The following is an 11,607-nucleotide window of genomic DNA, read 5'->3' on the forward strand; positions in this document are numbered from 1 at the left end:
GGAATGACACCCCAGGTTCACAGGCTCCACAGTCCTGGGGCGGGGAGAGGGGACCCCAGGCTCACAGGGCGCAGGGCCCACACGGAGCAGCCCCTGCGGTCTCCTTGATGTGAAGACGGAGGAGGTGTGGTCAGAGTGAGGCGGTCTGACCCATAAGCCATGACCCGCGCGTTTCATCAGGCCTCGCCTTTGCAATAGATCCCCAGCTGTGAGGCCAATGGGGAGTCCTGTGGTCAAACAAGGCGTTTCCATGCCGGCGCCTGGCCGGGCCGCGCCCTGGGCCCCCGTGGGGCTGAGTGTTCTCTGTCCGAACGCTGTGGGTGGGGAGGTGCGCCTTGCGGCCGTGAGGACGTCAGGAAAAGGCCTCTTCGCCCACGGGTGGCTTCGAGAGCCTCCCCAGGCTCAGCCTGCCGACCACTCAAAGCGCCTCTGTGCAGGGAGGATGTGCAGAACCTTCTGGAAGGTCTAGATGTCGGCCATGTGGGGGAGCCTGACCCTCCTGCCTGGCCCCCAGCCTTTGAGGTGCGGCTGTGCGTGTGTCCGGGGCAGTGGGCGGAGGGTGCCCAGGGCCAGGCCGGGCTCCCCTCCCGGGAGGAGGGGCTGTGACCGGACCGTCTGCCCTTTCCCACCGCCCTCCTGGGATAGGGAGGCTGGGAAGGGCCGAGGTGAGAGCACCTGCCAGCGGCCCCACCCGGTCATCCGTCCGATCTTGATAAGCCGGGGTGGAGAGCTTAAAGGGAAGGTGATAAGCGGGAAGCTTTGTGTCTGTGACGGCAGGGCCGCCCGAGCCCCGGGGACCGCCATCGAAGCCGGTGGAGACTCTGTGGTGTCAGGAAAAGGGACCTCTGTGTGTGCGTATGCGTGTGTGTTTGTGTGTGCGTGTATGTGTTTGTGTGTGTGTGCGCATGTGTGTGCCTGTGTGTGAGTGTGTGTTTGTGCACACACACGTGTGTGTGCGCATGTGCGTGCATGTGTGTGTGTGTGTGTGTGTGTGTGTGTGTGTGTGTGCTTGGCGGCTCCAAAGTCCCTGCCAGGCAATCGCACGTCCTGTGTGTTAACGACACGGACTTTCCATCATCACAGCTCACACCCGCGAGGCAGGTTGCGGTGATGCCCGCCTTCTGATAAGAAGGCCGCACGACCACTCCCTCTTCCCGGGGAGGGCTGACTGCCCGGCTCACCCAGGTCAGACACCTGCTCAAAGCCCGTGGAACACGAATTCAAGAGTTACGATTCCAGGTCACAAGTTTTGAAAAGCAGATCTTTAAACACTGAGCGTATACTTCGGCAGAGAAAGAGTGGGGATCTCAGGAAAAGGAAACGGAACAGCGGCCCCCAGTTCTCATCTGCGTCCTGCGCCTGGATGCTGGGCTCACGACGGCGCGTCTGAGCGGACCGGCCGAGGGGTCAGCGCCCCGCGGCTCCTGCTGCCTGGCAGGGCCCAGCCCCGGGCTGTGGTTCTGGCGTTAATAAGGGGGCCCTCCGTGTGGAGGGTTACCGAGCCCTTTGCAAACAGAGGGAAGCTGTCAGTGTGCCAGGATGGGGCCTAGCATTTCAGCAGCTCACACACAGCCGAGGCGGGGCCCTGGGTCAGGTGACCCTCAGGCTCCCTTCAGCGCCGACACCCTGCCCTCTGAGGGTCTAGCGGGAGGGCATCGCACCCCTCCTCACCCCTCCACAGCTGGCCACTCCCCAGGGCTAAGGGGACAAAACAAGACAGACTTCCTGTCCCCCCCCTCCCCCCAAGTTGGCCTGCAGGAAATCACCGTCATCTCTGTTCACACTGTTTGTGGTTCTTCCTTTCTTCATACACACACACACACACACACACACACACACACACACACACACATTTATTTCAGAGAGGAAGGGAGAGGGAGAGAGAGAGAAACATCCATGACCAGAGAGACTCATTGATCGGCTGCCTCCTCACGCCCCCTACTGGGGATCGAGCCCACAACCAGGGCCAGTGCGCTGACCGGGATTGAAACGTCACCTTCTGGTTCATAGGTCAACGCTCAACCACTGAGCCATGCTGGCCGGGCTTTCTTTTCTTGAGGAAGTTAGTTTTGGTTTATTTGAGATGGATGCAAAACAATAGATGATTTTTAAAAGATGGGAGGAGAGACTTCTTAGATTAAAACTACAATTAGCCGAAACCGGTTTGGCTCAGTGGATAGAGTGTCGGCCTGTGGACCGAAAGGTCCCAGGTTTGATTCCTGTCAGGGGCATGTACCTTGCTTCCAAGCACATTCCCAGTAGGGTGTCTGCAAGAGGTAGCTGATCAACGTCTCTCTCTCATCGGTGTTTCTAACTCTATCCCTCTCTCTTCCTCTCTGTAAAAAATCGATAAATTAAAAGAACAAAACAAAAAACCTGCCATTAGCTGTCCGTCTAAGGTGCGAAGACCTGGTGCCCAGGAGCCCCTCCCTCCTGGCGCCCTCTGGGAGCTGCCAGGCCGGGACAGTGCCCGCAGCCAAGGTGCCCGGCGGACCCATGAGTCAGGCAGGCATTTCATGAGTGTCCACGTCCCTGATTTTCTCAGATGGATGTGCCAAGCAGGCCCGTCCAGAGAGGCCGGGCCCCCCAGCCCGTCCTGGGAAAACAGGACACAGTGGCTTATCGGGGAGGGGAAGGGAGTCTCAGATCTCCACCCCGCCGGCAGGAGGGAACAATGCGCCGCGGAGAACAGACAAAGGCGTCCCAGGTGGCCGGGAGCTGGCTGTCACCCCGTTTGCGTTCACGCTCATGAGCTGACATCACCGACATCTGAGGTGTGTTTCCTGGTTGGGAGCGGATCCAGCCCTGGAGTTATCCTGCCCTGGAGGTGGGTAACGGCACCCTTCCCTGGGCCAAGTGCGTTCCACACGCTGTCACTGATCGTGTAGGGCAGTGGTCGGCAAACTCGTTAGTCCATGGAGCCAAATATCAACAGCACAACGATTGAAATTTCTTTGGAGAGCCACATTTTTTAAACTTAAACCTTCTCCAATTTTCTGCTTACTTAATAGAAAACATTATAAGCAAAATGAGTTAGAATTATATTGTAATCAATTTAACAGGAAATATAGTATAGTCAGAAACTGAAGATTTTCCCAATGAGGGCACATACCTAGGTTTTGAGTTTGATCCCCAGTCAGGGTGCATATGGGAAGTAAGCCTTCTCTCTCCTCTGCCCCCCTCTCTCTTTGCCTCTGTCTCTCCAAATCAATAAACATATACTGGGGCGAGGATTAAAAAAGAAAAAGAAAAAAAAGATAGCTAGGGTGAAATCTTCAGAGGTTATCGTTAATTCCATGTTGTAGAATGCATCATGAAAAACCCCATGGCATTCAAAACTGTCTCGGCCTTTCCACAAATAGCAAAGTGTTTGCTTAAACGCAGAAACCGACAGTGATTCAACGCAGGACACAGTGACAGGCTGAACTCTGTGTGCATCTCTGTGTCCACATATGTGACGGCACAGACTTCTTAGTTGCTAGGCAAAGGTGGACCACCAAAGACACAGCAACCTACAAAGCAAAGCAAATGACTGACAATCAAAATTAGTTTCGGCTTTTGTCATGAACGTGTCTCACAGGGTACGGCAAGAGCACTAGGTTCTCACGTTTCCAGAGACCAAAGACTCCGGCTTTCCGAGCACTTTAATCCGGGACAGAGCCAGAACAGACAGGAGAATGATAAAAACATTCCTTCAGACATAAGGAGTGCTCAGACTTGAGTTTTGGTATTCCCCCCCCCCCCCACTGCAGGTATTGTGGACACTGGTCATTTCCAAAACACAAATCCTGGCCTGGGAACTCAGAGAGGGATTTTGCGGTCTCTGCCCGAATGAGAAGCTGGTAAGAAACGTACTTATAAAGTATGCTTACAACACAAAGCAATACGCCCGCTCGCTGCCATGTGCTTCCTCGCCCACCAGGCTTGGCACTGGCCACCGGCACCTGCCATGGGTGACCCTGCGACACTGTCTGGAGCCCTGCGTTCTCCCAGGGCTGCTTTCTGTCCAGTGAACCCTGAGGATGCCCAAAGCGGGCGACTGTCCAGGGCGGTGACCAAGGACAGTGAGGAGAGCCACCGTCAGAGCTCAGCCTGCACACTGTGTTCCGGAGAACAGCCTTAGCCACCGGCGTCACAGCTCCGGGAACCTGTGCTCCCACCAACGGGAGCTCCTCTCCTGCAGGGGCCTCCCTGCACCGCGGCCCCCGGTGCACATGTGGATGGAGCCTGCTGCCATTCATGCTGCCGATGCCATCCTGCTCAGCCGTGTGGGTCCTCAGCAAGAACGAGGACGGACTAGAAACTCACAGAGTTCGTGTTTCACATTTTATAAAATTAAACCTGCTCCCACAGGGACAGAGGGAGGCATGCTCGCAACCTCTGGATTCAAGCGGAAGCAAGGCCCGAGGGCACCCAGCCTTCTCCGTGGGTAATGGCGGGGTCCTAAGGCTTCCTCCCTCGCACGGGGTCCTGGCACGGGGTCCTGGCACGGGGTCCTGGCATGGGGTCCTTGCTCCGGGTCCTTGACGGGGTCCTGGCACGGGGTCTGGTATGGCCACAGGAGCCCTCTGCTGCGTGTCTCATTTATTCCTAAAGGCCTGGGCTCGGGCAGCTGCCAGCACTTCATCATCCTGCCTGTTGACAAAAGGAACAACAACTGGTCACCACCGGTCAGTGGAATCACTCTCCTGGTGTTTGTGTGTGTTTCTCTCCCCGAGACAATTCCCACAGAGGAGCCGGTGTCCATGCAGCAGCACGCGTTCCTGTGTCTGATGAGGTCCGTGCTCTGCAGGCCTCATCTTCTTCCGGGGGAGCACAGAGCAGCAGGGAGCAGGGAGCACGGAGCACGGAGCAGGGAGCACGGAGCAGGGAGCAGGGAGCAGGGAGCAGGGAGCAGGGAGCAGGGAGCAGGGAGCACCGGTCCATCTCCCCTAGGCTGGAGCGGCGTGGAGAGACCCTGTCCCAGACACCAGGATGCCCAGGCTCCCGATGCGACTCCACCAGGAACTGAGGTCCCTTGGCCTCGCTGGCAGCTCCTTCACACACAGACAGGCTAAGAGGACGTCCCTGGACGAGGCCCGAAAGGGGAGGCCAGTCCGACCCCAGCGATGGCCTCCTGCAGCCCTGCCTCACGGTGCCGCTTACGGAACCTGCGCGGGGGCCCTGGCGTCCCAGCTCCGCCGGGGGCTGAGAGCCATGACTGCCGGGAGCTCACAGCATCGTCCCCTCTGCCGGCCACCGCCATCTCCTCCGATGGCGCCGGGACGAAGTCCCGGACACACAGTTCTGAAGACGCACACTCCTACGTCTCTCACTGTTAAGACCTAAGCATGCCATGTGTTTGCTGCCTGCTTGTTTCTGTGAGTTAGGAAGTAATGCTCTAACGCACATGTGTCAAACACAAGGCCCGCGGGCCAAATCCGTCCTGCCAGGCCTTGCAATGTGGCCCGCACCACGCTGTCATCACTGCACTCCGCTGCGTTTCCATCACAATGACAGTTTATGACTGTTCAGTAAACCATTCGGCCCGCAATTTAGGCTGGATTTTAGATTTTGGCCCCTTCTCTGATTGAGTTCGACACCCCTACTCTAACGCCTAAAAAGCACAGCAGTACCCTGACATGGAAGCCGCATGGAAGAGCAGGCGACACAGCCATGAAGGTCAACAGGTTTAAGTAATGATGTCCAGGACCTTTGCCAAGTCATGCATCTGGGAAGCACGGCGGGGGTCTACACCCAGGAAGTCTGACGCTGGAACGGGTGCGCTCACCATTATGCTACCCGCCTGCCTCGTGTTACGTGGCACTGACCAGGCCTCTGACTCCCGGCCAGCGCTCCTGCTCCTCAGCTAGTGATCCTGGTAAAGGGGGACTCCTCACTCACTATTACCACCCGCCTCCTCCGCCTGGTCTGGTTCCTGCAAGACAGACGGACAGCCCCCCGGAAGCAGCTGAGGCCCGGAGGAGCGCCCTGCCCGGTGCTCCTCCCACGGCGACACCCTGCAGGAGTGTCCCACGCCACGTGGCCCACCTCGAAGCGCCACAGAAGCCCACGGGCCACGGAGAGCTCGGCCGGAGCGCCGGGCGAAGCAGCACCCCCGCTCCCGGGGGCTCAGTCGTTGTCACCAGGCGCCCCCCACAGCGCTGCCAGGCTGTCACGCCGTGAGAAGCAGGAGGCCCACACCCCACGTGTCCGTGAGAAAGGGCCCAAAGAATCAGACTGAACTAACAGAGACCTGGCGGGGCCTGGGAGTGAGGGTCACTCCTGGCGGTGGAGAGTGGGAAAGTTCCAGAACCAGTTGTCTGCAGCTGCAGGTGCCATCGCGGTGCGTTCGCTGCGGCTGTCTTTCCCGGGCGCCGCGGGGGCAGTCATTCCTGGGAAACGGGCACAGGCGAGGGAACACGGGCAGGCACCCCTGACAGCGGTCACCCACTGGGGCTCCGTCCCCAGGGACTGACCCGGCTCCCCACTCCGCACCCACGGCCCCGCCAAGCAGAGGGTGGGAGTCCCACCCTGCAGGGGAGGGACAGGGGGTTCAGGGGAGTCAAAAGCCCAGCCAGGGGGACACAGACAGAAAGCGGCCACAGCCGGGTTCCCGGCTAAGCGTGCCGGGCCCCTGAGTTCTCTGCCTTTCCTGCCACAGGGATCCCCCCAGCGTCCTGCACCGGCACACACGTGGGCAGCCACCCTGGCAGTGACCCTGAGCAGGACCACAGAGGAGGCCACCTGCTCTCCAGGCAGCCACGGCGTCCCTGGCTCCCACAAGCCCAGGGCCGGGGGGAGCGGCCCGGCTTCTCCATTAATTGCATGGTCGCAGGAGGGGGAGAGGGGGAGAGAGGGACCAGCAGAGCCCGCCCCCTCGGAGAAAGAGCCACAGCCCGCAGGCTGCAGGGAGAAACAGGAACTTGCTGACAGCCTGCAGGCGTCTGTGGCCTGTGCACAACTTTCCTCCCTAAGCACATGTGTCTGACCTCCACATGGCCTACCAGCAGGCCAGACACTGCCCCAGCCCCAGGCGCCACCTCTGCATCACAGGGTAGAGAGAAAGGCCGGAGGACGCCTGGGGAGACGGAATCAGGAGGCTTGGGCCCCTTTGAAATTGATTAACCTCCTTCCTTCCTCCCTCCCTCCCTCCCTTCCTCCCTCCCTCCCTTCCTCCCTCCCTTCCTTCCTTCCTTCCTCGGTTAACCTCTCCTGCTGGCTGGGACTCCTCTCCAGAGGAGGACAGAGAGAAAACGTCCCAGGTGACCTGTCCCAGCACCAAAGCCACGGAATTCATCACCAGGGCCCCGCGAGGAGGTGACGGGCTGTTCCAGGAACACGGGGCTGCCCAGCCCTCTCAAAGCCAAGCCTGGGGCCCTGCCCTGCCAGGCGGAGGGGGAGCCAATGGCTCCTGGTGCCAGGCCCCATCTGCGCCTCCAGCTGGTCCACGCGGCCGGCCGTATGGGAGCAGGAAGGCTGGTGCAGACAAGCGTGGACCGGTGTGTGCACGCGATCCAACAGCATCTGTGAGTGTTTGTTGTCCTGTAGTTAAACACCCACTCACGATGGGGGAGGGACGGCCTGCTTGATCGAAGCACTGAGGCCAGGCCCCGGGGAGGACCCAGGACGAGGATGCTCAGACAGAGGCACTGATTTGCTTTTAGGGAAGCTTATCTCTGTGACGGGGGACAGCCAGGCCCCTCTGTGAGGCAGACCATGCTCTGCTTCCCGGACCGCACGTGGGTTGTGCCTATAATCTCTGAGATTCCCTAGAAAAGCTAGTTAGTGCCAACAGGATTGAAAGAAGGGTATTTGTGCTAAGGCAGACCTTGGGAATGACAGGACACAACATTCCCATTTTAAATGATAGAAAATCAAAGCTCGGAAGCTTCACACTCCCCCGTGGGCACACAAAGATGGAAAATCTAGATGATCTGCTATCTCGTCCCACAATATACTCTTTGCTGTACACCGAGTTATAACGCCAGGTTATTATGATCTCTGAACGCATAATAATCTGACCACTCAGTGTGTGTGTGTGTGTGTGTGTGTGTGTGTGTATGTGTATATTGGAGACCTGGTGCATGAATTTGTGCATGAGTGGGCTTGGGCCAGCATAGCCAGGGGAAGGGGACATGGATGGTTGGCTGGCCTGCCTGGTGGTCAAACTCCTGGTTGAGGGGACAATTTGCATATGAGCCTTTTATTCTTACAGTATACACTGAGTGGCCAGATGATTATGCGTTCAGAGATCATAATAATCTGGCCACTCAGTGTATAACATCCCTTTCATTTAATTCAAACATTTCCCATATTAAATCCTGGAAAATTGTGCCACTTGGTATGAATGGTCCCAACAGAACAGACTCTGGACCACAGTGGACTGAGCAGCTTCAAAGGCGCTGAAGCCAATCCCGTGGGAGCAGGTGGAGGAAGGCGCAGGCCCAGAGCTGGTTCCAGCCCGCAGTCAGGCCCCGAGCCCCGGGATCTCATTTGGCTCCGTGGTAGGTGTGCAGCCCGTGGGTCAGTGAGCTTCCTCAGCTGTAAACTGGCGATGGGTACCACTGCTGAGGCCGATGCGGGCATTCAGGCAGGGGCATGGATGATGTAGGCTGTAGCACGTGGACATTACACGTCCAGCATGACTCACCAATGCTCAGGGGACAGGAAGCAGGCGGGAGTTTGCCATTCCCTCTGCCCGCCTGCTGTTCCCTCTCCTCTCTACCGGGAGGGCGCTTGGCTGCCTTCTACGTGGCAGAGGCCCAGGCAGCAGCCTGCCTGACCCACACCCGGCACAGCCTGTCCTTTCCCGAGACCGCGGGCTCTCTGAGATGACTGAGTGACTGAGTGACCGAGGCGCACGGCCCCCACCTCCTCCTGGATCAGGGGGTCGGGGATTCTGCTGGCCACAGACTCTACTCCCCTCCGGCCAGCCCAGAGACAGGATCCTTCCCTTCCTGGCCATGCACCCCACCCCAAACCAAACTGCCCTGTCCTCCCTCCCCCTCCTCCTCCAACATTCCTCTCTACAGGCCGTTCCCATTCGCAGGAGAGAATCCCCACAAGCGGCTAGGAATCTATATATTTTATAAATGTACGCACACCTCTATATATTTTTACACGTGAGAACTTATGCCTTTGTAGAGGTACCAGAAAAAAAAAAAGAAAAGAAAGAAAGAAATGAATTGCTCTTAACAGCTCACATATGCCCTGACAAGTCTGCACGCTGACACCTGCACCTTGGGATGGTTGGTGGGAGGGAGGTGAGAAGCAGACAGAGAAAGGGGGAGCAGACAGAGAAAGGGGGAAGGGGCTGCAGGCACTCGGTCCCATTCCCTCTGCCAGCCCAGGCCAGGCATCTCTGCTGACACGCCCTCCTGCACCCACCCTGAGCTGCCTGAGTCTGGAGGGGAGTCTAGTTCCCCAAAGCCTTCTGTTTACCTCCCAACCTAATCTACTTCTACACGGGAACGGACATGATTAATGTGTGTGGGTACAGGGTGAACCTAGCCCACCGGCCTCAGCATACTTGTTAACTAACCAAGGTGAACACTTGGGAGTGTGTTACTACCCTGTTTCCCCGAAAATAAGACAGTGTCTTATATTAATTTTTTTTCTCCCAAAAAATTAATATAAGTCTTATATTAATATAGGTCTTATTTTCGGAGGATGTCTTATTTTCGGGGAAACACGGTAAACATGTTCCAACCACGCTCACGTGTTGTCTGAGCACCGTGCACCCCTCAGGCTCCCACACCGCACATGTGGTCTTGCAGGAGCCTGGACCAGGCCCCGGCACGCTGAGCTGAGCGGCCCCTCCAAGGTCAGAGGCGATGACAGCGTCAAGGGCTGCATCGTGGACTCTCTTTCAAAAGCTGCGTTCAACCCACATGATCTTCAGATAAAGTCCCAGTTAATTTAAACAGCTTAACTCTAAGCCAGGCAAGTCTGCCAGGAAGTGAGCCGCCTGCAGCCTTCGGTACAGAGAGGAGCATCTTTGCTCCATTGGCCGGTTCCGGACGTGGACACGCATATCCACAGCTTTTAAAATGATAGAGATCCACGGGCTGGCAGCTGGCTGCAGTAATCCCAGAATCTGAAAAAAAACCTGTAGGTGCATCTGCTGCCAGTTCCGAGTTTCTGCCGCCAAAGGCCCATCTGGTGACAGCGCGCTGTCTCCAATGAACGGACAGAGGAAGTTCCATCGTCATGCTTCAGGAGCCGAGCCAGGATTTTCTGGGATTCGCTTATAGGAAGCGTCATCATCGTTTTGCTTTTTATAAATCTTTTGTATCTACGGTTAATAAGCAAGCTGTCCTAAGAAATGTTTTGCTTGACTTTCTAAAAATGCTTCAGCGAGAGACTCTTTCAACTCTCCGCACCTGATTAAAAACTTCTCAAAAACATGTCAAATTGCTGAAACCGGTTTGGCTCAGTGGATGGAGCGTCGGCCTTCGGACTGAAGGGTCCCAGGTTCGGTTCCAGTCAGGGGCATGTGCCTTGGTTTTGGACACATCCCCAGTAGGAGGTGTGCAGAAGGCAGCTGATCGATGTATCTCTCTCATCAATGTTTCTAGCTCTCTATCCCTCTCTATAAAAAATCATTAAAATACATTTTTTTTTAAAAATGTCAAACTACCGCCACGTTATATTTTTACATCTCCCCTTTTCTCAAGACGATGCCGTTCCCCTTTGTGTTTTGCCCTCAGCAAACTTGGAACGGGCCTTGACCAAGGTTCACCGTCCCAATGAGGTTCCTTTGGCGTTCACAGGCTCGCCATGGCCCCCTCCCCGGCCCGTCTTCAAAAATCACGAGACTAACCTTCCTCAGAAGCCTCTCAGCCGCCAGACCTGGATCCCGGGAGTCCCACGCACCGCGGGGCACACACTTGGTTTCCACACTCTCCTGCCTTCTGTCACTATCACACCCGGAGCTTCTAACGGACGGCAGCATGCCACTGCTCTAGCACCCAACACAGGGCCTGGCCACTCAATCATCTGTTGGGTGAACAAATAAACAACGCCTAAAGCCAAACTGATGACCAGTATGATGCGCTCATTCTTTATTGTTAACGCTTCTCGTTCTCTACTATGTCAAATAACAATGCAGGACATTGGAAAAATCTTCGGTAATTCCTTTTTTTTTCTCCCCCCCCCACTTGCAAACTAAAAGGATGGTAGAACAAGTCTCAGGTGCTGGCATTTCCCGCCTCGTCCTATAGCTTTTGGTTTAGGAATCGTAGGCTCTTAGACTATAAATTTCATGGGTATGGATCTAATGTCTTCTTCCACCTCCTCCCAACTATAAAACCAGCGCAGTGTCACATACGAGCACCCAACGGTTATTTCGGGGGAGGCCTAGGAGGCTGGGCAGGACTCTTTACTTTCCTTTGAATGGAAAGAAAAAAAAAAAAAGGAGAGAACAAAGCAGAGTTAGAGATGCGTGAACACACAAAACACCATTTTACTGCCATCAGCACAGGCACAGAGTGACTACTGGAGCCTGGGGTGTGCTTTCCCCTGGAGGGAGTGAATCTTTCTGAGACGCGGAGCCAGGCCGCCCCGCACCGGTGGCGGGGACAGCGTGTCCAGTGGGAGGGCCGTGGGGAGCCCCCCAGGGAACCG

The 11,607-nt window shown here is 56.6% G+C and overlaps 1 long non-coding RNA gene across 1 annotated transcript; it reads right to left on the reverse strand.

Moving 5' to 3' along the window:
- Positions 1-3,626: 3,626 nt before the first annotated feature.
- Positions 3,627-11,405, reverse strand: LOC123651339. Its single transcript, XR_006739979.1, has 2 exons — positions 10,805-11,405; positions 3,627-4,635 (listed from the first exon to the last, which is right to left on the reverse strand). It is a non-coding gene; the product is annotated as an uncharacterized LOC123651339 (long non-coding RNA).
- Between the last annotated feature and the right edge of the window lie 202 nt (positions 11,406-11,607).

This window comes from Pipistrellus kuhlii, unplaced genomic scaffold (genome assembly GCF_014108245.1).
Source record: "Pipistrellus kuhlii isolate mPipKuh1 unplaced genomic scaffold, mPipKuh1.p scaffold_m20_p_5, whole genome shotgun sequence".
NCBI classification, from domain to species: domain Eukaryota; kingdom Metazoa; phylum Chordata; class Mammalia; order Chiroptera; family Vespertilionidae; genus Pipistrellus; species Pipistrellus kuhlii.